Genomic DNA, 23,307 nt, shown 5'->3' with positions numbered 1-23,307 from the left:
TGGCCTCCTAATGATTGTCATCTTCCTGGGGATGTATGAAAACCACTACAGCAATGGTGTCTGACACTGCTTACTCTGTTGGAACGGGTCTTTACATGAACAAGTAGGGATCCGAGAGTCCTTGACAGCCAAATCTGCAAATGCTTCTTTAAAGGTGTTGAAGACGGCTCTTTTTCCTATTCCCATGTGTATGGCTTATGTGCCAGTGCAACTGGGGATGTAGCTCAGTGGTAGAGCGCATGCTTTGCATGTATGAGGCCCTGGGTTCAATCCCCAGCATCTCCACGTGCTTTAACAAAACGATAGTGGCTTTGTTTCTCAGCTGAGAGTGGAAAATAACTGACTTGGGCTTGCTTCATGACCATGGCAAGGCAATGTGACTGGGTGAACTAGCCAACTATCTTTGAGAACATTTTAACGACAAAGAAGTCCATTTGACATGACTTACCTGCCAGACCCTGGGATCAATTCCTGGCATCTCCATGTACTTAAAAAATGACAGTCTGTTTATTCGACACCTGTGAGAGAGTGGATCTCATTCAGGCTGAGGTTCATCTGGGTTTTCAAGTTGCAAAAATTTGAATGACTGTGCCTCCTTGTCTTCCAACTATGCCCAGCTAACTATTGCTCTACCCACTGCCAATTACCTGGATTACGTGTGTTGAGACAGTCACCAATTGGAAGAGAACATTATGCTTTGCCTTATCCCACCCCACCCTAAACTAAGATGCTATCTTTAAGCTCTGATTGGCTGAACAAACCTGATCCAGGTAGTAGGTATTGTGTACAGCCGAAATTGTCAGAAAAAAAGCAAGACGAGGGTCCTTGACAACCAAGTCTGGGAATGCTTGCTTACGGGTATTTGAGACTGCTCTATTTCCACTTCCCATGTGATCTTAATCTGTCATGATGTTGGGGATGTAGCTCAGTGGTAGAGCGCATGCTTTGCATGTATGAGGGTTCAATCCCCGGTATCTCCATGTGCTTTAATTAAATGACAGTCTGTTTGTTTCTCACCTGAGAGTGGAAAATGAGTGTCTTGGGCTTACTTCATGACCGTTGCAAGGCAATGTGACTGGGTGCACTAGCCAACTATCTTTGAAAATAAATGAAGTCCATTTAACATGACTTGCCTTCCATCTCCATGTACTTTTAAAAATGACAGTCTGTTTATATGTCACCTGTGAGAGAGCGGATCTGATTCAGGTTGAGGTTCATCCGGGTTTTCAAGTTGGAAAAATTTTCATGACTGATCAGTCAGAATCTTTACTGACTTCTACTGTATACTTTACCAATTTGATTTCTTAAGAGAATAAAAAAAAGGTGTGTTTGAGGTGGTGGTGGTATAGTGGTGAGCATAGCTCCCTCCCCAGCCGTTGACCACGGTTTGATTCCCTGCCCTTGCAGTTGTCTTCTGTTTAGCGATTTGAAATTTGTGTGGTTTATCGATACTTTAGAAATGTCAAAGTAAACATGTTTGTAGGGTAAAGAGAACAAGCTTTGATCAGGCTAAAGAAAATGCGCTAGGAAAAGAGTCAAGAGTTGTTGGCTTTAAACAATCACGGCTCTAAATGACCTTCATTCCATCGTTAGGTGTGGCCTCCTAATGATCGTCATCTTCCTGGGGATGTATGAAAGCCACTACAGCAATGGTGTCTGACACTGCTTACTCTGTTAGAGCGAGTCTTTACATGAACAAGTAGGGATCCGAGAGTCGTTGACAGCCAAATCTGCAAATTCTTCTTTAAAGGGATTGACGACGGCTCTATTTCCTATTCCCATGTGTATGGCTTGCATTGGTGTGCAACCAGAGATGTAGCTCAGTGGTAGATGGCATGTGTTGCATGTAAAAGGCCTTGGGATCAATCCCTGGCATCTCCACATGCTTTTAAAAATGCCAGTCTGTTTATTTCTCACTTGTGAGAGAGCGGATCTGATTCAGGTTGAGGTTGATCCGGGTTTTAAAGTTGCAATAAGTTTCATGAAAGAAGCTAATGTTCTAAATCTATACTGTCAACAGTCAATGAATCTCTGCAACAAGCGCAGCATCTGAACCAATATTCAGCGCACTGCAGACAAGAGCCAACTATCTTTGAAACTTAACGAAACTCTTTCAACTAAAAAGAAGTCCATTTGACATGACTTACCTTCCAGACCCGGATGACTGAGACTCTTTACTGACTTGTACTGTATACTCTACCGATTAGATTTTTTAAGAGAATGAAAATAAAGTGCTTTTGAAGCGATGGTGGTATAGTGGTGAGCATAGCTGCCTTCCAAGCAGTTGACCCGGGTTCGATTCCCGGCCATCGCAGTTGTCTTCTATTTAGCGATTTGAAAATGGTGCGGCCTTTCGGTACTTTCGAAATCTCAAAGTAAGCATCTTCTCTAGAGTGAAGAGATCAAACTTTGATCAGGATCAAGAAAATGCGCTAGGAAAAGAGTCAAGAGTTGTTGTTTTCAAACAATCACGGCTCTAAATGACCTTCATTCCATCGTTAAGTTTGGCCTCCTAATGATTGTCTTCTTCCTGGGGATGTATGAAAACCACTACAGCAATGGTGTCTGACACTGCTTACTCTGTTGGAGCGGGTCTTTACATGAACAAGTAGGGATCCGAGAGTCCTTGACAGCCAAATCTTCAAATGCTTCTTTAAAGGTGTTGAAGACGGCTCTTTTTCCTATTCCCATGTGTATGGCTTATGTGCCAGTGCAACTGGGGATGTAGCTCAGTGGTAGAGCGCATGCTTTGCATGTATGAGGCCCTGGGTTCAATCCCCAGCATCTCCACGTGCTTTAACAAAATGATAGTGTCTTTGTTTCTCAGCTGAGAGTGGAAAATAACTGACTTGGGCTTGCTTCATGACCATGGCAAGGCAATGTGACTGGGTGAACTAGCCAACTATCTTTGAGAACATTTTAAAGACAAAGAAGTCCATTTGACATGACTTACCTGCCAGACCCTGGGATCAATTCCTGGCATCTCCATGTACTTAAAAAATGACAGTCTGTTTATTTGACACCTGTGAGAGAGTGGATCTCATTCAGGTTGAGGTTCATCTGGGTTTTCAAGTTGCAAAAATTTGAATGACTGTGCCTCCTTGTCTTCCAACTATGCCCAGCTAACTATTGCTCTACCCACTGCCAATTACCTGGATTACGTGTGTTGAGACAGTCACCAATTGGAAGAGAACATTATGCTTTGCCTTATCCCACCCCACCCTAAACTAAGATGCTATCTTTAAGCTCTGATTGGCTGAACAAACCTGATCCAGGTAGTAGGTATTGTGTACAGCCGAAATTGTCAGAAAACAAGCAAGACGAGGGTCCTTGACAACCAAGTCTGGGAATGCTTGCTTACGGGTATTTGAGACTGCTCTATTTCCACTTCCCATGTGATCTTAATCTGTCATGATGTTGGGGATGTAGCTCAGTGGTAGAGCGCATGCTTTGCATGTATGAGGGTTCAATCCCCGGTATCTCCATGTGCTTTAACTAAATGACAGTCTGTTTGTTTCTCACCTCAGAGTGGAAAATGAGTGGCTTGGGCTTACTTCATGACCGTTGCAAGGCAATGTGACTGGGTGCACTAGCCAACTATCTTTGAAACTAAAATGAAGTCCATTTAACATGACTTGCCTTCCATCTCCATGTACTTTTAAAAATGACAGTCTGTTTATATGTCACCTGTGAGAGAGCGGATCTGATTCAGGTTGAGGTTCATCCGGGTTTTCAAGTTGGAAAAATTTTCATGACTGATCAGTCAGAATCTTTACTGACTTCTACTGTATACTTTACCAATTTGATTTCTTAAGAGAATAAAAAAAAGGTGTGTTTGAGGTGGTGGTGGTATAGTGGTGAGCATAGCTCCCTCCCCAGCCGTTGACCACGGTTTGATTCCCTGCCCTTGCAGTTGTCTTCTGTTTAGCGATTTGAAATTTGTGTGATTTTTCGATACTTTAGAAATGTCAAAGTAAACATGTTTGTAGGGTAAAGAGAACAAGCTTTGATCAGGCTAAAGAAAATGCGCTAGGAAAAGAGTCAAGAGTTGTTGGCTTTAAACAATCACGGCTCTAAATGACCTTCATTCCATCGTTAGGTGTGGCCTCCTAATGATCGTCATCTTTCTGGGGATGTATGAAAGCCACTACAGCAATGGTGTCTGACACTGCTTACTCTGTTGGAGCGGGTCTTTACATGAACAAGTAGGGATCCAAGAGTCCTTGACAGCCAATTCTGCAAATTCTTCTTTAAAGGGATTGAAGACGGCTCTATTTCCTATTCCCATGTGTATGGCTTGCATTGGTGTGCAACCAGAGTTGTGGCTCAGTGGTAGATGGCATGTGTTGCATGTAGAAGGCCCTGGGATCAATCCCTGGCATCTCCACATGCTTTTAAAAATGCCAGTCTGTTTATTTCTCACTTGTGAGAGAGCGGATCTGATTCAGGTTGAGGTTGATCCGGGTTTTAAAGTTGCAATAAGTTTCATGAAAGAAGCTAATGTACTAAATCTATACTGTCAACGGTCAATGAATCTCTGCAACAAGCGCAGCATCTGAACCAATATTCAGCGCACTGCAGAAACTTAACGAAACTCTTTCAACTAAAAAGAAGTCCATTTGACATGACTTACCTTCCAGACCCGGATGACTGAGACTCTTTACTGACTTGTACTGTATACTCTACCGATTAGATTTTTTAAAAGAATGAAAATAAAGTGCTTTTGAAGCGATGGTGGTATAGTGGTGAGCATAGCTACCTTCCAAGCAGTTGACCCGGGTTCGATTCCCGGCCATCGCAGTTGTCTTCTATTTAGCGATTTGAAAATTGTGCGGTCTTTCGGTACTTTCGAAATCTCAAAGTAAGCATCTTCTCTAGAGTGAAGAGATCAAACTTTGATCAGGATCAAGAAAATGCGCTAGGAAAAGAGTCAAGAGTTGTTGTTTTCAAACAATCACGGCTCTAAATGACCTTCATTCCATCGTTAAGTTTGGCCTCCTAATGATTGTCATCTTCCTGGGGATGTATGAAAACCACTACAGCAATGGTGTCTGACACTGCTTACTCTGTTGGAGCGGGTCTTTACATGAACAAGTAGGGATCCGAGAGTCCTTGACAGCCAAATCTGCAAATGCTTCTTTAAAGGTGTTGAAGACGGCTCTTTTTCCTATTCCCATGTGTATGGCTTATGTGCCAGTGCAACTGGGGATGTAGCTCAGTGGTAGAGCGCATGCTTTGCATGTATGAGGCCCTGGGTTCAATCCCCAGCATCTCCACGTGCATTAACAAAATGATAGTGTCTTTGTTTCTCAGCTAAGAGTGGAAAACAACTGGCTTGGGTTTACTTCATGACCATGGCAAGGCAATGTGACTGGGTGAACTAGCCAACTATCTTTGAGAACATTTTAACGACAAAGAAGTCCGTTTGACATGACTTACCTGCTAGACCCTGGGATCAATTCCTGGCATCTCCATGTACTTAAAAAATGACAGTCTGTTTATTCGACACCTGTGAGAGAGTGGATCTCATTCAGGTTGAGGTTCATCCGGGTTTTCAAATTGCAAAAATTTGAATGACTGTGCCTCCTTGTCTTCCAACTATGCCCAGCTACCTATTGCTCTACCCACTGCCAATTACCTGGATTACGTGTGTTGAGACAGTCACCAATTGGAAGAGAACATTATGCTTTGCCTTATCCCACCCCACCCTAAACTAAGATGCTATCTTTAAGCTCTGATTGGCTGAACAAACCTGATCCAGGTAGTAGGTATTGTGTACAGCCGAAATTGTCAGAAAAAAAGCAAGACGAGGGTCCTTGACAACCAAGTCTGGGAATGCTTGCTTACGGGTATTTGAGACTGCTCTATTTCCACTTCCCATGTGATCTTAATCTGTCATGATGTTGGGGATGTAGCTCAGTGGTAGAGCGCATGCTTTGCATGTATGAGGGTTCAATCCCCGGTATCTCCATGTGCTTTAATTAAATGACAGTCTGTTTGTTTCTCACCTGAGAGTGGAAAATGAGTGTCTTGGGCTTACTTCATGACCGTTGCAAGGCAATGTGACTGGGTGCACTAGCCAACTATCTTTGAAACTAAAATGAAGTCCATTTACCTTTGACTTGCCTTCCATCTCCATGTACTTTTAAAAATGACAGTCTGTTTATATGTCACCTGTGAGAGAGCGGATCTGATTCAGGTTGAGGTTCATCCGGGTTTTCAAGTTGGAAAAATTTTCATGACTGATCAGTCAGAATCTTTACTGACTTGTACTGTATACTTTACCAATTTGATTTCTTAAGAGAATAAAAAAAAGGTGTGTTTGAGGTGGTGGTGGTATAGTGGTGAGCATAGCTCCCTCCCCAGCCGTTGACCACGGTTTGATTCCCTGCCCTTGCAGTTGTCTTCTGTTTAGCGATTTGAAATTTGTGTGGTTTTTCGATACTTTAGAAATGTCAAAGTAAACATGTTTGTAGGGTAAAGAGAACAAGCTTTGATCAGGCTAAAGAAAATGCGCTAGGAAAAGAGTCAAGAGTTGTTGGCTTTAAACAATCACGGCTCTAAATGACCTTCATTCCATCGTTAGGTGTGGCCTCCTAATGATCGTCATCTTCCTGGGGATGTATGAAAGCCACTACAGCAATGGTGTCTGACACTGCTTACTCTGTTAGAGCGAGTCTTTACATGAACAAGTAGGGATCCGAGAGTCGTTGACAGCCAAATCTGCAAATTCTTCTTTAAAGGGATTGACGACGGCTCTATTTCCTATTCCCATGTGTATGGCTTGCATTGGTGTGCAACCAGAGATGTAGCTCAGTGGTAGATGGCATGTGTTGCATGTAAAAGGCCTTGGGATCAATCCCTGGCATCTCCACATGCTTTTAAAAATGCCAGTCTGTTTATTTCTCACTTGTGAGAGAGCGGATCTGATTCAGGTTGAGGTTGATCCGGGTTTTAAAGTTGCAATAAGTTTCATGAAAGAAGCTAATGTTCTAAATCTATACTGTCAACAGTCAATGAATCTCTGCAACAAGCGCAGCATCTGAACCAATATTCAGCGCACTGCAGACAAGAGCCAACTATCTTTGAAACTTAACGAAACTCTTTCAACTAAAAAGAAGTCCATTTGACATGACTTACCTTCCAGACCCGGATGACTGAGACTCTTTACTGACTTGTACTGTATACTCTACCGATTAGATTTTTTAAAAGAATGAAAATAAAGTGCTTTTGAAGCGATGGTGGTATAGTGGTGAGCATAGCTACCTTCCAAGCAGTTGACCCGGGTTCGATTCCCGGCCATCGCAGTTGTCTTCTATTTAGCGATTTGAAAATTGTGCGGTCTTTCGGTACTTTCGAAATCTCAAAGTAAGCATCTTCTCTAGAGTGAAGAGATCAAACTTTGATCAGGATCAAGAAAATGCGCTAGGAAAAGAGTCAAGAGTTGTTGTTTTCAAACAATCACGGCTCTAAATGACCTTCATTCCATCGTTAAGTTTGGCCTCCTAATGATTGTCATCTTCCTGGGGATGTATGAAAACCACTACAGCAATGGTGTCTGACACTGCTTACTCTGTTGGAGCGGGTCTTTACATGAACAAGTAGGGATCCGAGAGTCCTTGACAGCCAAATCTGCAAATGCTTCTTTAAAGGTGTTGAAGACGGCTCTTTTTCCTATTCCCATGTGTATGGCTTATGTGCCAGTGCAACTGGGGATGTAGCTCAGTGGTAGAGCGCATGCTTTGCATGTATGAGGCCCTGGGTTCAATCCCCAGCATCTCCACGTGCATTAACAAAATGATAGTGTCTTTGTTTCTCAGCTAAGAGTGGAAAACAACTGGCTTGGGTTTACTTCATGACCATGGCAAGGCAATGTGACTGGGTGAACTAGCCAACTATCTTTGAGAACATTTTAACGACAAAGAAGTCCGTTTGACATGACTTACCTGCTAGACCCTGGGATCAATTCCTGGCATCTCCATGTACTTAAAAAATGACAGTCTGTTTATTCGACACCTGTGAGAGAGTGGATCTCATTCAGGTTGAGGTTCATCCGGGTTTTCAAATTGCAAAAATTTGAATGACTGTGCCTCCTTGTCTTCCAACTATGCCCAGCTACCTATTGCTCTACCCACTGCCAATTACCTGGATTACGTGTGTTGAGACAGTCACCAATTGGAAGAGAACATTATGCTTTGCCTTATCCCACCCCACCCTAAACTAAGATTCTATCTTTAAGCTCTGATTGGCTGAACAAACCTGATCCAGGTAGTAGGTATTGTGTACAGCCGAAATTGTCAGAAAACAAGCAAGACGAGGGTCCTTGACAACCAAGTCTGGGAATGCTTGCTTACGGGTATTTGAGACTGCTCTATTTCCACTTCCCATGTGATCTTAATCTGTCATGATGTTGTGGATGTAGCTCAGTGGTAGAGCGCATGCTTTGCATGTATGAGGGTTCAATCCCCGGTATCTCCATGTGCTTTAACTAAATGACAGTCTGTTTGTTTCTCACCTGAGAGTGGAAAATGAGTGTCTTGGGCTTACTTCATGACCGTTGCAAGGCAATGTGACTGGGTGCACTAGCCAACTATCTTTGAAACTAAAATGAAGTCCATTTACCTTTGACTTGCCTTCCATCTCCATGTACTTTTAAAAATGACAGTCTGTTTATATGTCACCTGTGAGAGAGCGGATCTGATTCAGGTTGAGGTTCATCCGGGTTTTCAAGTTGGAAAAATTTTCATGACTGATCAGTCAGAATCTTTACTGACTTGTACTGTATACTTTACCAATTTGATTTCTTAAGAGAATTAAAAAAAGGTGCGTTTGAAGTGGTGGTGGTATAGTGGTGAGCATAGCTCCCTCCCCAGCCGTTGACCACGGTTTGATTCCCTGCCCTTGCAGTTGTCTTCTGTTTAGCGATTTGAAATTTGTGTGGTTTTTCGATACTTTAGAAATGTCAAAGTAAACATGTTTGTAGGGTAAAGAGAACAAGCTTTGATCAGGCTAAAGAAAATGCGCTAGGAAAAGAGTCAAGAGTTGTTGGCTTTAAACAATCACGGCTCTAAAGGACCTTCATTCAATCGTTAGGTGTGGCCTCCTAATGATCGTCATCTTCCTGGGGATGTATGAAAGCCACTACAGCAATGGAGTCTGACACTGCTTACTCTGTTGGAGCAGGTCTTTACATGAACAAGTGGGGATCCGAGAGTCCTTGACAGCCAAATCTGCAAATTCTTCTTTAAAGGGATTGAAGACGGCTCTATTTCCTATTCCCATGTGTATGGCTTGCATTGGTGTGCAACCAGAGTTGTATCTCAGTGGTACATGGCATGTGTTGCATGTAGAAGGCCCTGGGATTAATCCCTGGCATCTCCATATGCTTTTAAAAATGCCAGTCTGTTTATTTCTCACTTGTGAGAGAGCGGATCTGATTCAGGTTGAGGTTGATCCGGGTTTTAAAGTTGCAATAAGTTTCATGAAAGAAGCTAATGTACTAAATCTATACTGTCAACGGTCAATGAATCTCTGCAACAAGCGCAGCATCTGAACCAATATTCAGCGCACTGCAGACAAGAGCCAACTATCTTTGAAACTTAACGAAACTCTTTTAACTAAAAAGAAGTCCATTTGACATGACTTACCTTCCAGACCCGGATGACTGAGACTCTTTACTGACTTGTACTGTATACTCTACCGATTAGATTTTTTAAGGGAATGAAAATAAAATGCTTTTGAAGCGATGGTGGTATAGTGGTGAGCATAGCTGCCTTCCAAGCAGTTGACCCGGGTTCGATTCCCGGCCATCGCAGTTGTCTTCTATTTAGCGATTTGAAAATTGTGCGGTCTTTCGGTACTTTCGAAATCTCAAAGTAAGCATCTTCTCTAGAGTGAAGAGATCAAAATTTGATCAGGATCAAGAAAATGCGCTAGGAAAAGAGTCAAGAGTTGTTGTTTTCAAACAATCACGGCTCTAAATGACCTTCATTCCATCGTTAAGTTTGGCCTCCTAATGATTGTCATCTTCCTGGGGATGTATGAAAACCACTACAGCAATGGTGTCTGACACTGCTTACTCTGTTGGAACGGGTCTTTACATGAACAAGTAGGGATCCGAGAGTCCTTGACAGCCAAATCTGCAAATGCTTCTTTAAAGGTGTTGAAGACGGCTCTTTTTCCTATTCCGATGTGTATGGCTTATGTGCCAGTGCAACTGGGGATGTAGCTCAGTGGTAGAGCGCATGCTTTGCATGTATGAGGCCCTGGGTTCAATCCCCAGCATCTCCACGTGCTTTAACAAAACGATAGTGGCTTTGTTTCTCAGCTGAGAGTGGAAAATAACTGACTTGGGCTTGCTTCATGACCATGGCAAGGCAATGTGACTGGGTGAACTAGCCAACTATCTTTGAGAACATTTTAACGACAAAGAAGTCCATTTGACATGACTTACCTGCCAGACCCTGGGATCAATTCCTGGCATCTCCATGTACTTAAAAAATGACAGTCTGTTTATTCGACACTTGTGAGAGAGTGGATCTCATTCAGGCTGAGGTTCATCCGGGTTTTCAAGTTGCAAAAATTTGAATGACTGTGCCTCCTTGTCTTCCAACTATGCCCAGCTAACTATTGCTCTACCCACTGCCAATTACCTGGATTACGTGTGTTGAGACAGTCACCAATTGGAAGAGAACATTATGCTTTGCCTTATCCCACCCCACCCTAAACTAAGATGCTATCTTTAAGCTCTGATTGGCTGTACAAACCTGATCCAGGTAGTAGGTATTGTGTACAGCCGAAATTGTCAGAAAACAAGCAAGACGAGGGTCCTTGACAACCAAGTCTGGGAATGCTTGCTTACGCGTATTTGAGACTGCTCTATTTCCACTTCCCATGTGATCTTAATCTGTCATGATGTTGGGGATGTAGCTCAGTGGTAGAGCGCATGCTTTGCATGTATGAGGGTTCAATCCCTGGTATCTCCATGATCTTTAACTAAATGACAGTCTGTTTGTTTCTCACGTGAGAGTGGAAAATGAGTGGCTTGGGCTTACTTCATGACCGTTGCAAGGCAATGTGACTGGGTGCACTAGCCAACTATCTTTGAAACTAAAATGAAGTCCATTTAACATGACTTGCCTTCCATCTCCATGTACTTTTAAAAATGACAGTCTGTTTATATGTCACCTGTGAGAGAGCGGATCTGATTCAGGTTGAGGTTCATCCGGGTTTTCAAGTTGGAAAAATTTTCATGACTGATCAGTCAGAATCTTTACTGACTTGTACTGTATACTTTACCAATTTGATATCTTAAGAGAATAAAAAAAGGTGCGTTGGAAGTGGTGGTGGTATAGTGGTGAGCATAGCTCCCTCCCCAGCCGTTGACCACGGTTTGATTCCCTGCCCTTGCAGTTGTCTTCTGTTTAGCGATTTGAAATTTGTGTGGTTTTTCGATACTTTAGAAATGTCAAAGTAAACATGTTTGTAGGGTAAAGAGAACAAGCTTTGATCAGGCTAAAGAAAATGCGCTAGGAAAAGAGTCAAGAGTTGTTGGCTTTAAACAATCACGGCTCTAAATGACCTTCATTCCATCGTTAGGTGTGGCCTCCTAATGATCGTCATCTTTCTGGGGATGTATGAAAGCCACTACAGCAATGGTGTCTGACACTGCATACTCTGTTGGAGCGGGTCTTTACATGAACAAGTAGGGATCCAAGAGTCCTTGACAGCCAATTCTGCAAATTCTTCTTTAAAGGGATTGAAGACGGCTCTATTTCCTATTCCCATGTGTATGGCTTGCATTGGTGTGCAACCAGAGTTGTGGCTCAGTGGTAGATGGCATGTGTTGCATGTAGAAGGCCCTGGGATCAATCCCTGGCATCTCCACATGCTTTTAAAAATGCCAGTCTGTTTATTTCTCACTTGTGAGAGAGCGGATCTGATTCAGGTTGAGGTTGATCCGGGTTTTAAAGTTGCAATAAGTTTCATGAAAGAAGCTAATGTACTAAATCTATACTGTCAACGGTCAATGAATCTCTGCAACAAGCGCAGCATCTGAACCAATATTCAGCGCACTGCAGACAAGAGCCAACTATCTTTGAAACTTAACGAAACTCTTTCAACTAAAAAGAAGTCCATTTGACATGACTTACCTTCCAGACCCGGATGACTGAGACTCATTACCGACTTGTACTGTATACTCTACCGATTAGATTTTTTAAGAAAATGAAAATAAAATGCTTTTGAAGCGATGGTGGTATAGTGGTGAGCATAGCTACCTTCCAAGCAGTTGACCCGGGTTCGATTCCCGGCCATCGCAGTTGTCTTCTATTTAGCGATTTGAAAATTATGCGGTCTTTCGGTACTTTCGAAATCTCAAAGTAAGCATCTTCTCTAGAGTGAAGAGATCAAACTTTGATCAGGATCAAAAAAATGCGCTAGGAAAAGAGTCAAGAGTTGTTGTTTTCAAACAATCACGGCTCTAAATGACCTTCATTCCATCGTTAAGTTTGGCCTCCTAATGATTGTCATCTTCCTGGGTATGTATGAAAACCACTACAGCAATGGTGTCTGACACTGCTTACTTCTTTGGAGCGGGTCTTTACATGAACAAGTAGGGATCCGAGAGTCCTTGACAGCCAAATCTGCAAATGCTTCTTTAAAGGTGTTGAAGACGGCTCTTTTTCCTATTCCCATGTGTATGGCTTATGTGCCAGTGCAACTGGGGATGTAGCTCAGTGGTAGAGCGCATGCTTTGCATGTATGAGGCCCTGGGTTCAATCCCCAGCATCCCCACGTGCTTTAACAAAATGATAGTGTCTTTGTTTCTCAGCTGAGAGTGGAAAATAACTGACTTGGGCTTGCTTCATGACCATGGCAAGGCAATGTGACTGGGTGAACTAGCCAATTATCTTTGAGAACATTTTAACGACAAAGAAGTCCATTTGACATGACTTACCTGCCAGACCCTGGAATCAATTCCTGGCATCTCCATGTACTTAAAAAATGACAGTCTGTTTATTCGACACTTGTGAGAGAGTGGATCTCATTCAGTCTGAGGTTCATCCGGGTTTTAAAGTTGCAAAAATTTGAATGACTGTGCCTCCTTGTCTTCCAACTATGCCCAGCTAACTATTGCTCTACCCACTGCCAATTACCTGGATTACGTGTGTTGAGACAGTCACCAATTGGAAGAGAACATTATGCTTTGCCTTATCCCACCCCACCCTAAACTAAGATTCTATCTTTAAGCTCTGATTGGCTGAACAAACCTGATCCAGGTAGTAGGTATTGTGTACAGCCGAAATTGTCAGAAAACAAGCAAGACGAGGGTCCTTGACAACCAAGTCTGGGAATGCTTGCTTACGGGTATTTGAGACTGCTCTATTTCCACTTCCCATGTGATCTTAATCTGTCATGATGTTGTGGATGTAGCTCAGTGGTAGAGCGCATGCTTTGCATGTATGAGGGTTCAATCCCCGGTATCTCCATGTGCTTTAACTAAATGACAGTCTGTTTGTTTCTCACCTGAGAGTGGAAAATGAGTGTCTTGGGCTTACTTCATGACCGTTGCAAGGCAATGTGACTGGGTGCACTAGCCAACTATCTTTGAAACTAAAATGAAGTCCATTTACCTTTGACTTGCCTTCCATCTCCATGTACTTTTAAAAATGACAGTCTGTTTATATGTCACCTGTGAGAGAGCGGATCTGATTCAGGTTGAGGTTCATCCGGGTTTTCAAGTTGGAAAAATTTTCATGACTGATCAGTCAGAATCTTTACTGACTTGTACTGTATACTTTACCAATTTGATTTCTTAAGAGAATAAAAAAAAGGTGTGTTTGAGGTGGTGGTGGTATAGTGGTGAGCATAGCTCCCTCCCCAGCCGTTGACCACGGTTTGATTCCCTGCCCTTGCAGTTGTCTTCTGTTTAGCGATTTGAAATTTGTGTGGTTTTTCGATACTTTAGAAATGTCAAAGTAAACATGTTTGTAGGGTAAAGAGAACAAGCTTTGATCAGGCTAAAGAAAATGCGCTAGGAAAAGAGTCAAGAGTTGTTGGCTTTAAACAATCACGGCTCTAAATGACCTTCATTCCATCGTTAGGTGTGGCCTCCTAATGATCGTCATCTTCCTGGGGATGTATGAAAGCCACTACAGCAATGGTGTCTGACACTGCTTACTCTGTTAGAGCGAGTCTTTACATGAACAAGTAGGGATCCGAGAGTCGTTGACAGCCAAATCTGCAAATTCTTCTTTAAAGGGATTGACGACGGCTCTATTTCCTATTCCCATGTGTATGGCTTGCATTGGTGTGCAACCAGAGATGTAGCTCAGTGGTAGATGGCATGTGTTGCATGTAAAAGGCCTTGGGATCAATCCCTGGCATCTCCACATGCTTTTAAAAATGCCAGTCTGTTTATTTCTCACTTGTGAGAGAGCGGATCTGATTCAGGTTGAGGTTGATCCGGGTTTTAAAGTTGCAATAAGTTTCATGAAAGAAGCTAATGTTCTAAATCTATACTGTCAACAGTCAATGAATCTCTGCAACAAGCGCAGCATCTGAACCAATATTCAGCGCACTGCAGACAAGAGCCAACTATCTTTGAAACTTAACGAAACTCTTTCAACTAAAAAGAAGTCCATTTGACATGACTTACCTTCCAGACCCGGATGACTGAGACTCTTTACTGACTTGTACTGTATACTCTACCGATTAGATTTTTTAAAAGAATGAAAATAAAGTGCTTTTGAAGCGATGGTGGTATAGTGGTGAGCATAGCTACCTTCCAAGCAGTTGACCCGGGTTCGATTCCCGGCCATCGCAGTTGTCTTCTATTTAGCGATTTGAAAATTGTGCGGTCTTTCGGTACTTTCGAAATCTCAAAGTAAGCATCTTCTCTAGAGTGAAGAGATCAAACTTTGATCAGGATCAAGAAAATGCGCTAGGAAAAGAGTCAAGAGTTGTTGTTTTCAAACAATCACGGCTCTAAATGACCTTCATTCCATCGTTAAGTTTGGCCTCCTAATGATTGTCATCTTCCTGGGGATGTATGAAAACCACTACAGCAATGGTGTCTGACACTGCTTACTCTGTTGGAGCGGGTCTTTACATGAACAAGTAGGGATCCGAGAGTCCTTGACAGCCAAATCTGCAAATGCTTCTTTAAAGGTGTTGAAGACGGCTCTTTTTCCTATTCCCATGTGTATGGCTTATGTGCCAGTGCAACTGGGGATGTAGCTCAGTGGTAGAGCGCATGCTTTGCATGTATGAGGCCCTGGGTTCAATCCCCAGCATCTCCACGTGCATTAACAAAATGATAGTGTCTTTGTTTCTCAGCTAAGAGTGGAAAACAACTGGCTTGGGTTTACTTCATGACCATGGCAAGGCAATGTGACTGGGTGAACTAGCCAACTATCTTTGAGAACATTTTAACGACAAAGAAGTCCGTTTGACATGACTTACCTGCTAGACCCTGGGATCAATTCCTGGCATCTCCATGTACTTAAAAAATGACAGTCTGTTTATTCGACACCTGTGAGAGAGTGGATCTCATTCAGGTTGAGGTTCATCCGGGTTTTCAAATTGCAAAAATTTGAATGACTGTGCCTCCTTGTCTTCCAACTATGCCCAGCTACCTATTGCTCTACCCACTGCCAATTACCTGGATTACGTGTGTTGAGACAGTCACCAATTGGAAGAGAACATTATGCTTTGCCTTATCCCACCCCACCCTAAACTAAGATTCTATCTTTAAGCTCTGATTGGCTGAACAAACCTGATCCAGGTAGTAGGTATTGTGTACAGCCGAAATTGTCAGAAAACAAGCAAGACGAGGGTCCTTGACAACCAAGTCTGGGAATGCTTGCTTACGGGTATTTGAGACTGCTCTATTTCCACTTCCCATGTGATCTTAATCTGTCATGATGTTGTGGATGTAGCTCAGTGGTAGAGCGCATGCTTTGCATGTATGAGGGTTCAATCCCCGGTATCTCCATGTGCTTTAACTAAATGACAGTCTGTTTGTTTCTCACCTGAGAGTGGAAAATGAGTGGCTTGGGCTTACTTCATGACCGTTGCAAGGCAATGTGACTGGGTGCACTAGCCAACTATCTTTGAAACTAAAATGAAGTCCATTTAACATGACTTGCCTTCCATCTCCATGTACTTTTAAAAATGACAGCTGTTTATATGTCACCTGTGAGAGAGCGGATCTGATTCAGGTTGAGGTTCATCCGGGTTTTCAAGTTGGAAAATTTTTCATGACTGATCAGTCAGAATCTTTACTGACTTGTACTGTATACTTTACCAATTTGATTTCTTAAGAGAATTAAAAAAAGGTGCGTTTGAAGTGGTGGTGGTATAGTGGTGAGCATAGCTCCCTCCCCAGCCGTTGACCACGGTTTGATTCCCTGCCCTTGCAGTTGTCTTCTGGTTAGCGATTTGAAATTTGTGTGTTTTTTCGATACTTTAGAAATGTCAAAGTAAACATGTTTGTAGGGTAAAGAGAACAAGTTTTGATCAGGCTAAAGAAAATGCGCTAGGAAAAGAGTCAAGAGTTGTTGGCTTTAAACAATCACGGCTCTAAAGGACCTTCATTCCATCGTTAGGTGTGGCCTCCTAATGATCGTCATCTTCCTGGGGATGTATGAAAGCCACTACAGCAATGGTGTCTGACACTGCTTACTCTGTTGGAGCAGGTCTTTACATGAACAAGTGGGGATCCGAGAGTCCTTGACAGCCAAATATGCAAATTCTTCTTTAAAGGGATTGAAGACGGCTCTATTTCCTATTCCCATGTGTATGGCGTGCATTGGTGTGCAACCAGAGATGTAGCTCAGTGGTAGATGGCATGTGTTGCATGTAGAAGGCCTTGGGATCAATCCCTGGCATCTCCACATGCTTTTAAAAATGCCAGTCTTTTTATTTCTCACTTGTGAGAGAGCGGATCTGATTCAGGTTGAGGTTGATCTGGGTTTTAAAGTTGCAATAAGTTTCATGAAAGAAGCTAATGTACTAAATCTATACTGTCAACGGTCAATGAATCTCTGCAACAAGCGCAGCATCTGAACCAATATTCAGCGCACTGCAGACAAGAGCCAACTATCTTTGAAACTTAACGAAACTCTTTCAACTAAAAAGAAGTCCATTTGACATGACTTACCTTCCAGACCCAGATGACTGAAACTCTTTACTGACTTGTACTGTATACTCTACCGATTAGATTTTTTAAGAGAATGAAAATAAAATGCTTTTGAAGCGATGGTGGTATAGTGGTGAGCATAGCTGCCTTCCAAGCAGTTGACCCGGGTTCGATTCCCGGCCATCGTAGTTGTCTTCTATTTAGCGATTTGAAAATTGTGCGGTCTTTCGGTACTTTCGAAATCTCAAAGTAAGCATCTTCTCTAGAGTGAAGAGATCAAACTTTGATCAGGATCAAGAAAATGCGCTAGGAAAAGAGTCAAGAGTTGTTGTTTTCAAACAATCACGGCTCTAAATGACCTTCATTCCATCGTTAAGTTTGGCCTCCTAATGATTGTCATCTTCCTGGGGATGTATGAAAACCACTACAGCAATGGTGTCTGACACTGCTTACTCTGTTGGAGCGGGTCTTTACATGAACAAGTAGGGATCCGAGAGTCCTTGACAGCCAAATCTGCAAATGCTTCTTTAAAGGTGTTGAAGACGGCTCTTTTTCCTATTCCCATGTGTATGGCTTATGTGCCAGTGCAACTGGGGATGTAGCTCAGTGGTAGAGCGCATGCTTTGCATGTATGAGGCCCTGGGTTCAATCCCCAGCATCTCCACGTGCTTTAACAAAATGATAGTGTCTTTGTTTCTCAGCTGAGAGTGGAAAATAACTGACTTGGGCTTGCTTCATGACCATGGCAAGGCAATGTGACTGGGTGAACTAGCCAACTATCTTTGAGAACATTTCAACGACAAAGAAGTCCATTTGAAGTGACTTACCTGCCAAACCCTGGGATCAATTCCTGGCATCTCCATGTACTTAAAAAATGACAGTCTGTTTATTCGACACCTGTGAGAGAGTGGATCTCATTCAGGCTGAGGTTCATCCGGGTTTTCAAGTTGCAAAAATTTGAATGACTGCGCCTCCTTGTCTTCCAACTATGCCCAGCTAACTATTGCTCTACCCACTGCCAATTACCTGGATTACGTGTGTTGAGACAGTCACCAATTGGAAGAGAACATTATGCTTTGCCTTATCCCACCCCACCCTAAACTAAGATGCTATCTTTAAGCTCTGATTGGCTGTACAAACCTGATCCAGGTAGTAGGTATTGTGTACAGCCGAAATTGTCAGAAAACAAGCAAGACGAGGGTCCTTGACAACCAAGTCTGGGAATGCTTGCTTACGCGTATTTGAGACTGCTCTATTTCCACTTCCCATGTGATCTTAATCTGTCATGATGTTGGGGATGTAGCTCAGTGGTAGAGCGCATGCTTTGCATGTATGAGGGTTCAATCCCTGGTATCTCCATGATCTTTAACTAAATGACAGTCTGTTTGTTTCTCACCTGAGAGTGGAAAATGAGTGGCTTGGGCTTACTTCATGACCGTTGCAAGGCAATGTGACTGGGTGCACAAGCCAACTATCTTTGAAACTAAAATGAAGTCCATTTAACATGACTTGCCTTCCATCTCCATGTACTTTTAAAAATGACAGTCTGTTTATATGTCACCTGTGAGAGAGCGGATCTAATTCAGGTTGAGGTTCATCCGGGTTTTCAAGTTGGAAAAATTTTCATGACTGATCAGTCAGAATCTTTACTGACTTGTACTGTATACTTTACCAATTTGATTTCTTAAGAGAATAAAAAAAGGTGCGTTTGAAGTGGTGGCTGTATAGTGGTGAGCATAGCTCCCTCCCCAGCCGTTGACCACGGTTTGATTCCCTGCCCTTGCAGTTGTCTTCTGTTTAGCGATTTGAAATTTGTGTGGTTTTTCGATACTTTAGAAATGTCAAAGTAAACATGTTTGTAGGGTAAAGAGAACAAGCTTTGATCAGGCTAAAGAAAATGCGCTAGGAAAAGAGTCAAGAGTTGTTGGCTTTAAACAATCACGGCTCTAAATGACCATCATTCCATCGTTAGGTGTGGCCTCCTAATGATCGTCATCTTTCTGGGGATGTATGAAAGCCACTACAGCAATGGTGTCTGACACTGCTTACTCTGTTGGAGCGGGTCTTTACATGAACAAGTAGGGATCCAAGAGTCCTTGACAGCCAATTCTGCAAATTCTTCTTTAAAGGGATTGAAGACGGCTCTATTTCCTATTCCCATGTGTATGGCTTGCATTGGTGTGCAACCAGAGTTGTATCTCAGTGGTACATGGCATGTGTTGCATGTAGAAGGCCCTGGGATTAATCCCTGGCATCTCCATATGCTTTTAAAAATGCCAGTCTGTTTATTTCTCACTTGTGAGAGAGCGGATCTGATTCAGGTTGAGGTTGATCCGGGTTTTAAAGTTGCAATAAGTTTCATGAAAGAAGCTAATGTACTAAATCTATACTGTCAACGGTCAATGAATCTCTGCAACAAGCGCAGCATCTGAACCAATATTCAGCGCACTGCAGACAAGAGCCAACTATCTTTGAAACTTAACGAAACTCTTTCAACTAAAAAGAAGTCCATTTGACATGACTTACCTTCCAGACCCGGATGACTGAGACTCATTACCGACTTGTACTGTATACTCTACCGATTAGATTTTTTAAAAAAATGAAAATAAAATGCTTTTGAAGCGATGGTGGTATAGTGGTGAGCATAGCTACCTTCCAAGCAGTTGACCCGGGTTCCATTCCCAGCCATCGCAGTTGTCTTCTATTTAGCGATTTGAAAATTATGCGGTCTTTCGGTACTTTCGAAATCTCAAAGTAAGCATCTTCTCTAGAGTGAAGAGATCAAACTTTGATCAGGATCAAAAAAATGCGCTAGGAAAAGAGTCAAGAGTTGTTGTTTTCAAACAATCACGGCTCTAAATGACCTTCATTCCATCGTTAAGTTTGGCCTCCTAATGATTGTCATCTTCCTGGGTATGTATGAAAACCACTACAGCAATGGTGTCTGACACTGCTTACTTCTTTGGAGCGGGTCTTTACATGAACAAGTAGGGATCCGAGAGTCCTTGACAGCCAAATCTGCAAATGCTTCTTTTATCCAATTATCTTTGAGAACATTTTAACGACAAAGAAGTCCATTTGACATGACTTACCTGCCAGACCCTGGAATCAATTCCTGGCATCTCCATGTACTTAAAAAATGACAGTCTGTTTATTCGACACTTGTGAGAGAGTGGATCTCATTCAGTCTGAGGTTCATCCGGGTTTTAAAGTTGCAAAAATTTGAATGACTGTGCCTCCTTGTCTTCCAACTATGCCCAGCTAACTATTGCTCTACCCACTGCCAATTACCTGGATTACGTGTGTTGAGACAGTCACCAATTGGAAGAGAACATTATGCTTTGCCTTATCCCACCCCACCCTAAACTAAGATTCTATCTTTAAGCTCTGATTGGCTGAACAAACCTGATCCAGGTAGTAGGTATTGTGTACAGCCGAAATTGTCAGAAAACAAGCAAGACGAGGGTCCTTGACAACCAAGTCTGGGAATGCTTGCTTACGCGTATTTGAGACTGCTCTATTTCCACTTCCCATGTGATCTTAATCTGTCATGATGTTGGGGATGTAGCTCAGTGGTAGAGCGCATGCTTTGCATGTATGAGGGTTCAATCCCTGGTATCTCCATGATCTTTAACTAAATGACAGTCTGTTTGTTTCTCACGTGAGAGTGGAAAATGAGTGGCTTGGGCTTACTTCATGACCGTTGCAAGGCAATGTGACTGGGTGCACTAGCCAACTATCTTTGAAACTAAAATGAAGTCCATTTAACATGACTTGCCTTCCATCTCCATGTACTTTTAAAAATGACAGTCTGTTTATATGTCACCTGTGAGAGAGCGGATCTGATTCAGGTTGAGGTTCATCCGGGTTTTCAAGTTGGAAAAATTTTCATGACTGATCAGTCAGAATCTTTACTGACTTGTACTGTATACTTTACCAATTTGATTTCTTAAGAGAATAAAAAAAGGTGCGTTTGAAGTGGTGGTGGTATAGTGGTGAGCATAGCTCCCTCCCCAGCCGTTGACCACGGTTTGATTCCCTGCCCTTGCAGTTGTCTTCTGTTTAGCGATTTGAAATTTGTGTGGTTTTTCGATACTTTAGAAATGTCAAAGTAAACATGTTTGTAGGGTAAAGAGAACAAGCTTTGATCAGGCTAAAGAAAATGCGCTAGGAAAAGAGTCAAGAGTTGTTGGCTTTAAACAATCACGGCTCTAAATGACCTTCATTCCATCGTTAGGTGTGGCCTCCTAATGATCGTCATCTTTCTGGGGATGTATGAAAGCCACTACAGCAATGGTGTCTGACACTGCTTACTCTGTTGGAGCGGGTCTTTACATGAACAAGTAGGGATCCAAGAGTCCTTGACAGCCAATTCTGCAAATTCTTCTTTAAAGGGATTGAAGACGGCTCTATTTCCTATTCCCATGTGTATGGCTTGCATTGGTGTGCAACCAGAGTTGTGGCTCAGTGGTAGATGGCATGTGTTGCATGTAGAAGGCCCTGGGATCAATCCCTGGCATCTCCACATGCTTTTAAAAATGCCAGTCTGTTTATTTCTCACTTGTGAGAGAGCGGATCTGATTCAGGTTGAGGTTGATCCGGGTTTTAAAGTTGCAATAAGTTTCATGAAAGAAGCTAATGTACTAAATCTATACTGTCAACGGTCAATGAATCTCTGCAACAAGCGCAGCATCTGAACCAATATTCAGCGCACTGCAGACAAGAGCCAACTATCTTTGAAACTTAACGAAACTCTTTCAACTAAAAAGAAGTCCATTTGACATGACTTACCTTCCAGACCCGGATGACTGAGACTCATTACCGACTTGTACTGTATACTCTACCGATTAGATTTTTTAAGAAAATGAAAATAAAATGCTTTTGAAGCGATGGTGGTATAGTGGTGAGCATAGCTACCTTCCAAGCAGTTGACCCGGGTTCGATTCCCGGCCATCGCAGTTGTCTTCTATTTAGCGATTTGAAAATTATGCGGTCTTTCGGTACTTTCGAAATCTCAAAGTAAGCATCTTCTCTAGAGTGAAGAGATCAAACTTTGATCAGGATCAAAAAAATGCGCTAGGAAAAGAGTCAAGAGTTGTTGTTTTCAAACAATCACGGCTCTAAATGACCTTCATTCCATCGTTAAGTTTGGCCTCCTAATGATTGTCATCTTCCTGGGTATGTATGAAAACCACTACAGCAATGGTGTCTGACACTGCTTACTTCTTTGGAGCGGGTCTTTACATGAACAAGTAGGGATCCGAGAGTCCTTGACAGCCAAATCTGCAAATGCTTCTTTAAAGGTGTTGAAGACGGCTCTTTTTCCTATTCCCATGTGTATGGCTTATGTGCCAGTGCAACTGGGGATGTAGCTCAGTGGTAGAGCGCATGCTTTGCATGTATGAGGCCCTGGGTTCAATCCCCAGCATCTCCACGTGCTTTAACAAAATGATAGTGTCTTTGTTTCTCAGCTGAGAGTGGAAAATAACTGACTTGGGCTTGCTTCATGACCATGGCAAGGCAATGTGACTGGGTGAACTAGCCAATTATCTTTGAGAACATTTTAACGACAAAGAAGTCCATTTGACATGACTTACCTGCCAGACCCTGGAATCAATTCCTGGCATCTCCATGTACTTAAAAAATGACAGTCTGTTTATTCGACACTTGTGAGAGAGTGGATCTCATTCAGTCTGAGGTTCATCCGGGTTTTAAAGTTGCAAAAATTTGAATGACTGTGCCTCCTTGTCTTCCAACTATGCCCAGCTAACTATTGCTCTACCCACTGCCAATTACCTGGATTACGTGTGTTGAGACAGTCACCAATTGGAAGAGAACATTATGCTTTGCCTTATCCCACCCCACCCTAAACTAAGATTCTATCTTTAAGCTCTGATTGGCTGAACAAACCTGATCCAGGTAGTAGGTATTGTGTACAGCCGAAATTGTCAGAAAACAAGCAAGACGAGGGTCCTTGACAACCAAGTCTGGGAATGCTTGCTTACGGGTATTTGAGACTGCTCTATTTCCACTTCCCATGTGATCTTAATCTGTCATGATGTTGTGGATGTAGCTCAGTGGTAGAGCGCATGCTTTGCATGTATGAGGGTTCAATCCCCGGTATCTCCATGTGCTTTAACTAAATGACAGTCTGTTTGTTTCTC

General features: G+C 42.5%; 17 non-coding genes across 17 annotated transcripts; all 17 read left to right on the top strand.

The window, feature by feature from the left end:
* The first annotated feature begins 213 nt into the window (after positions 1 to 213).
* On the top strand, positions 214 to 285 carry trnaa-ugc (transfer RNA alanine (anticodon UGC)). Its single transcript has one exon. It is a non-coding gene; the product is annotated as a tRNA-Ala (tRNA).
* Positions 286 to 2,242: 1,957 nt separating this feature from the next.
* Positions 2,243 to 2,314, top strand: trnag-ucc (transfer RNA glycine (anticodon UCC)). Its single transcript has one exon. It is a non-coding gene; the product is annotated as a tRNA-Gly (tRNA).
* A 404-nt stretch (positions 2,315 to 2,718) lies between these two features.
* trnaa-ugc (transfer RNA alanine (anticodon UGC)) lies at positions 2,719 to 2,790 on the top strand. The gene has a single exon. It is a non-coding gene; the product is annotated as a tRNA-Ala (tRNA).
* A 1,938-nt stretch (positions 2,791 to 4,728) lies between these two features.
* trnag-ucc (transfer RNA glycine (anticodon UCC)) lies at positions 4,729 to 4,800 on the top strand. The gene has a single exon. It is a non-coding gene; the product is annotated as a tRNA-Gly (tRNA).
* A 404-nt stretch (positions 4,801 to 5,204) lies between these two features.
* Positions 5,205 to 5,276, top strand: trnaa-ugc (transfer RNA alanine (anticodon UGC)). The gene has a single exon. It is a non-coding gene; the product is annotated as a tRNA-Ala (tRNA).
* A 1,959-nt stretch (positions 5,277 to 7,235) lies between these two features.
* On the top strand, positions 7,236 to 7,307 carry trnag-ucc (transfer RNA glycine (anticodon UCC)). Its single transcript has one exon. It is a non-coding gene; the product is annotated as a tRNA-Gly (tRNA).
* A 404-nt stretch (positions 7,308 to 7,711) lies between these two features.
* Positions 7,712 to 7,783, top strand: trnaa-ugc (transfer RNA alanine (anticodon UGC)). Its single transcript has one exon. It is a non-coding gene; the product is annotated as a tRNA-Ala (tRNA).
* Positions 7,784 to 9,742: 1,959 nt separating this feature from the next.
* Positions 9,743 to 9,814, top strand: trnag-ucc (transfer RNA glycine (anticodon UCC)). Its single transcript has one exon. It is a non-coding gene; the product is annotated as a tRNA-Gly (tRNA).
* A 404-nt stretch (positions 9,815 to 10,218) lies between these two features.
* trnaa-ugc (transfer RNA alanine (anticodon UGC)) lies at positions 10,219 to 10,290 on the top strand. The gene has a single exon. It is a non-coding gene; the product is annotated as a tRNA-Ala (tRNA).
* A 1,957-nt stretch (positions 10,291 to 12,247) lies between these two features.
* trnag-ucc (transfer RNA glycine (anticodon UCC)) lies at positions 12,248 to 12,319 on the top strand. The gene has a single exon. It is a non-coding gene; the product is annotated as a tRNA-Gly (tRNA).
* Positions 12,320 to 12,723: 404 nt separating this feature from the next.
* Positions 12,724 to 12,795, top strand: trnaa-ugc (transfer RNA alanine (anticodon UGC)). The gene has a single exon. It is a non-coding gene; the product is annotated as a tRNA-Ala (tRNA).
* Positions 12,796 to 14,754: 1,959 nt separating this feature from the next.
* On the top strand, positions 14,755 to 14,826 carry trnag-ucc (transfer RNA glycine (anticodon UCC)). Its single transcript has one exon. It is a non-coding gene; the product is annotated as a tRNA-Gly (tRNA).
* A 404-nt stretch (positions 14,827 to 15,230) lies between these two features.
* Positions 15,231 to 15,302, top strand: trnaa-ugc (transfer RNA alanine (anticodon UGC)). The gene has a single exon. It is a non-coding gene; the product is annotated as a tRNA-Ala (tRNA).
* Positions 15,303 to 17,259: 1,957 nt separating this feature from the next.
* trnag-ucc (transfer RNA glycine (anticodon UCC)) lies at positions 17,260 to 17,331 on the top strand. The gene has a single exon. It is a non-coding gene; the product is annotated as a tRNA-Gly (tRNA).
* Positions 17,332 to 17,735: 404 nt separating this feature from the next.
* trnaa-ugc (transfer RNA alanine (anticodon UGC)) lies at positions 17,736 to 17,807 on the top strand. Its single transcript has one exon. It is a non-coding gene; the product is annotated as a tRNA-Ala (tRNA).
* A 4,222-nt stretch (positions 17,808 to 22,029) lies between these two features.
* Positions 22,030 to 22,101, top strand: trnag-ucc (transfer RNA glycine (anticodon UCC)). The gene has a single exon. It is a non-coding gene; the product is annotated as a tRNA-Gly (tRNA).
* Positions 22,102 to 22,505: 404 nt separating this feature from the next.
* On the top strand, positions 22,506 to 22,577 carry trnaa-ugc (transfer RNA alanine (anticodon UGC)). The gene has a single exon. It is a non-coding gene; the product is annotated as a tRNA-Ala (tRNA).
* The last annotated feature ends 730 nt before the right edge of the window (positions 22,578 to 23,307 follow it).

Source organism: Channa argus, unplaced genomic scaffold, assembly GCF_033026475.1.
Source record: "Channa argus isolate prfri unplaced genomic scaffold, Channa argus male v1.0 Contig121, whole genome shotgun sequence".
Taxonomy (NCBI): domain Eukaryota; kingdom Metazoa; phylum Chordata; class Actinopteri; order Anabantiformes; family Channidae; genus Channa; species Channa argus.
This window is presented reverse-complemented; position numbering and strand designations above follow the sequence as displayed.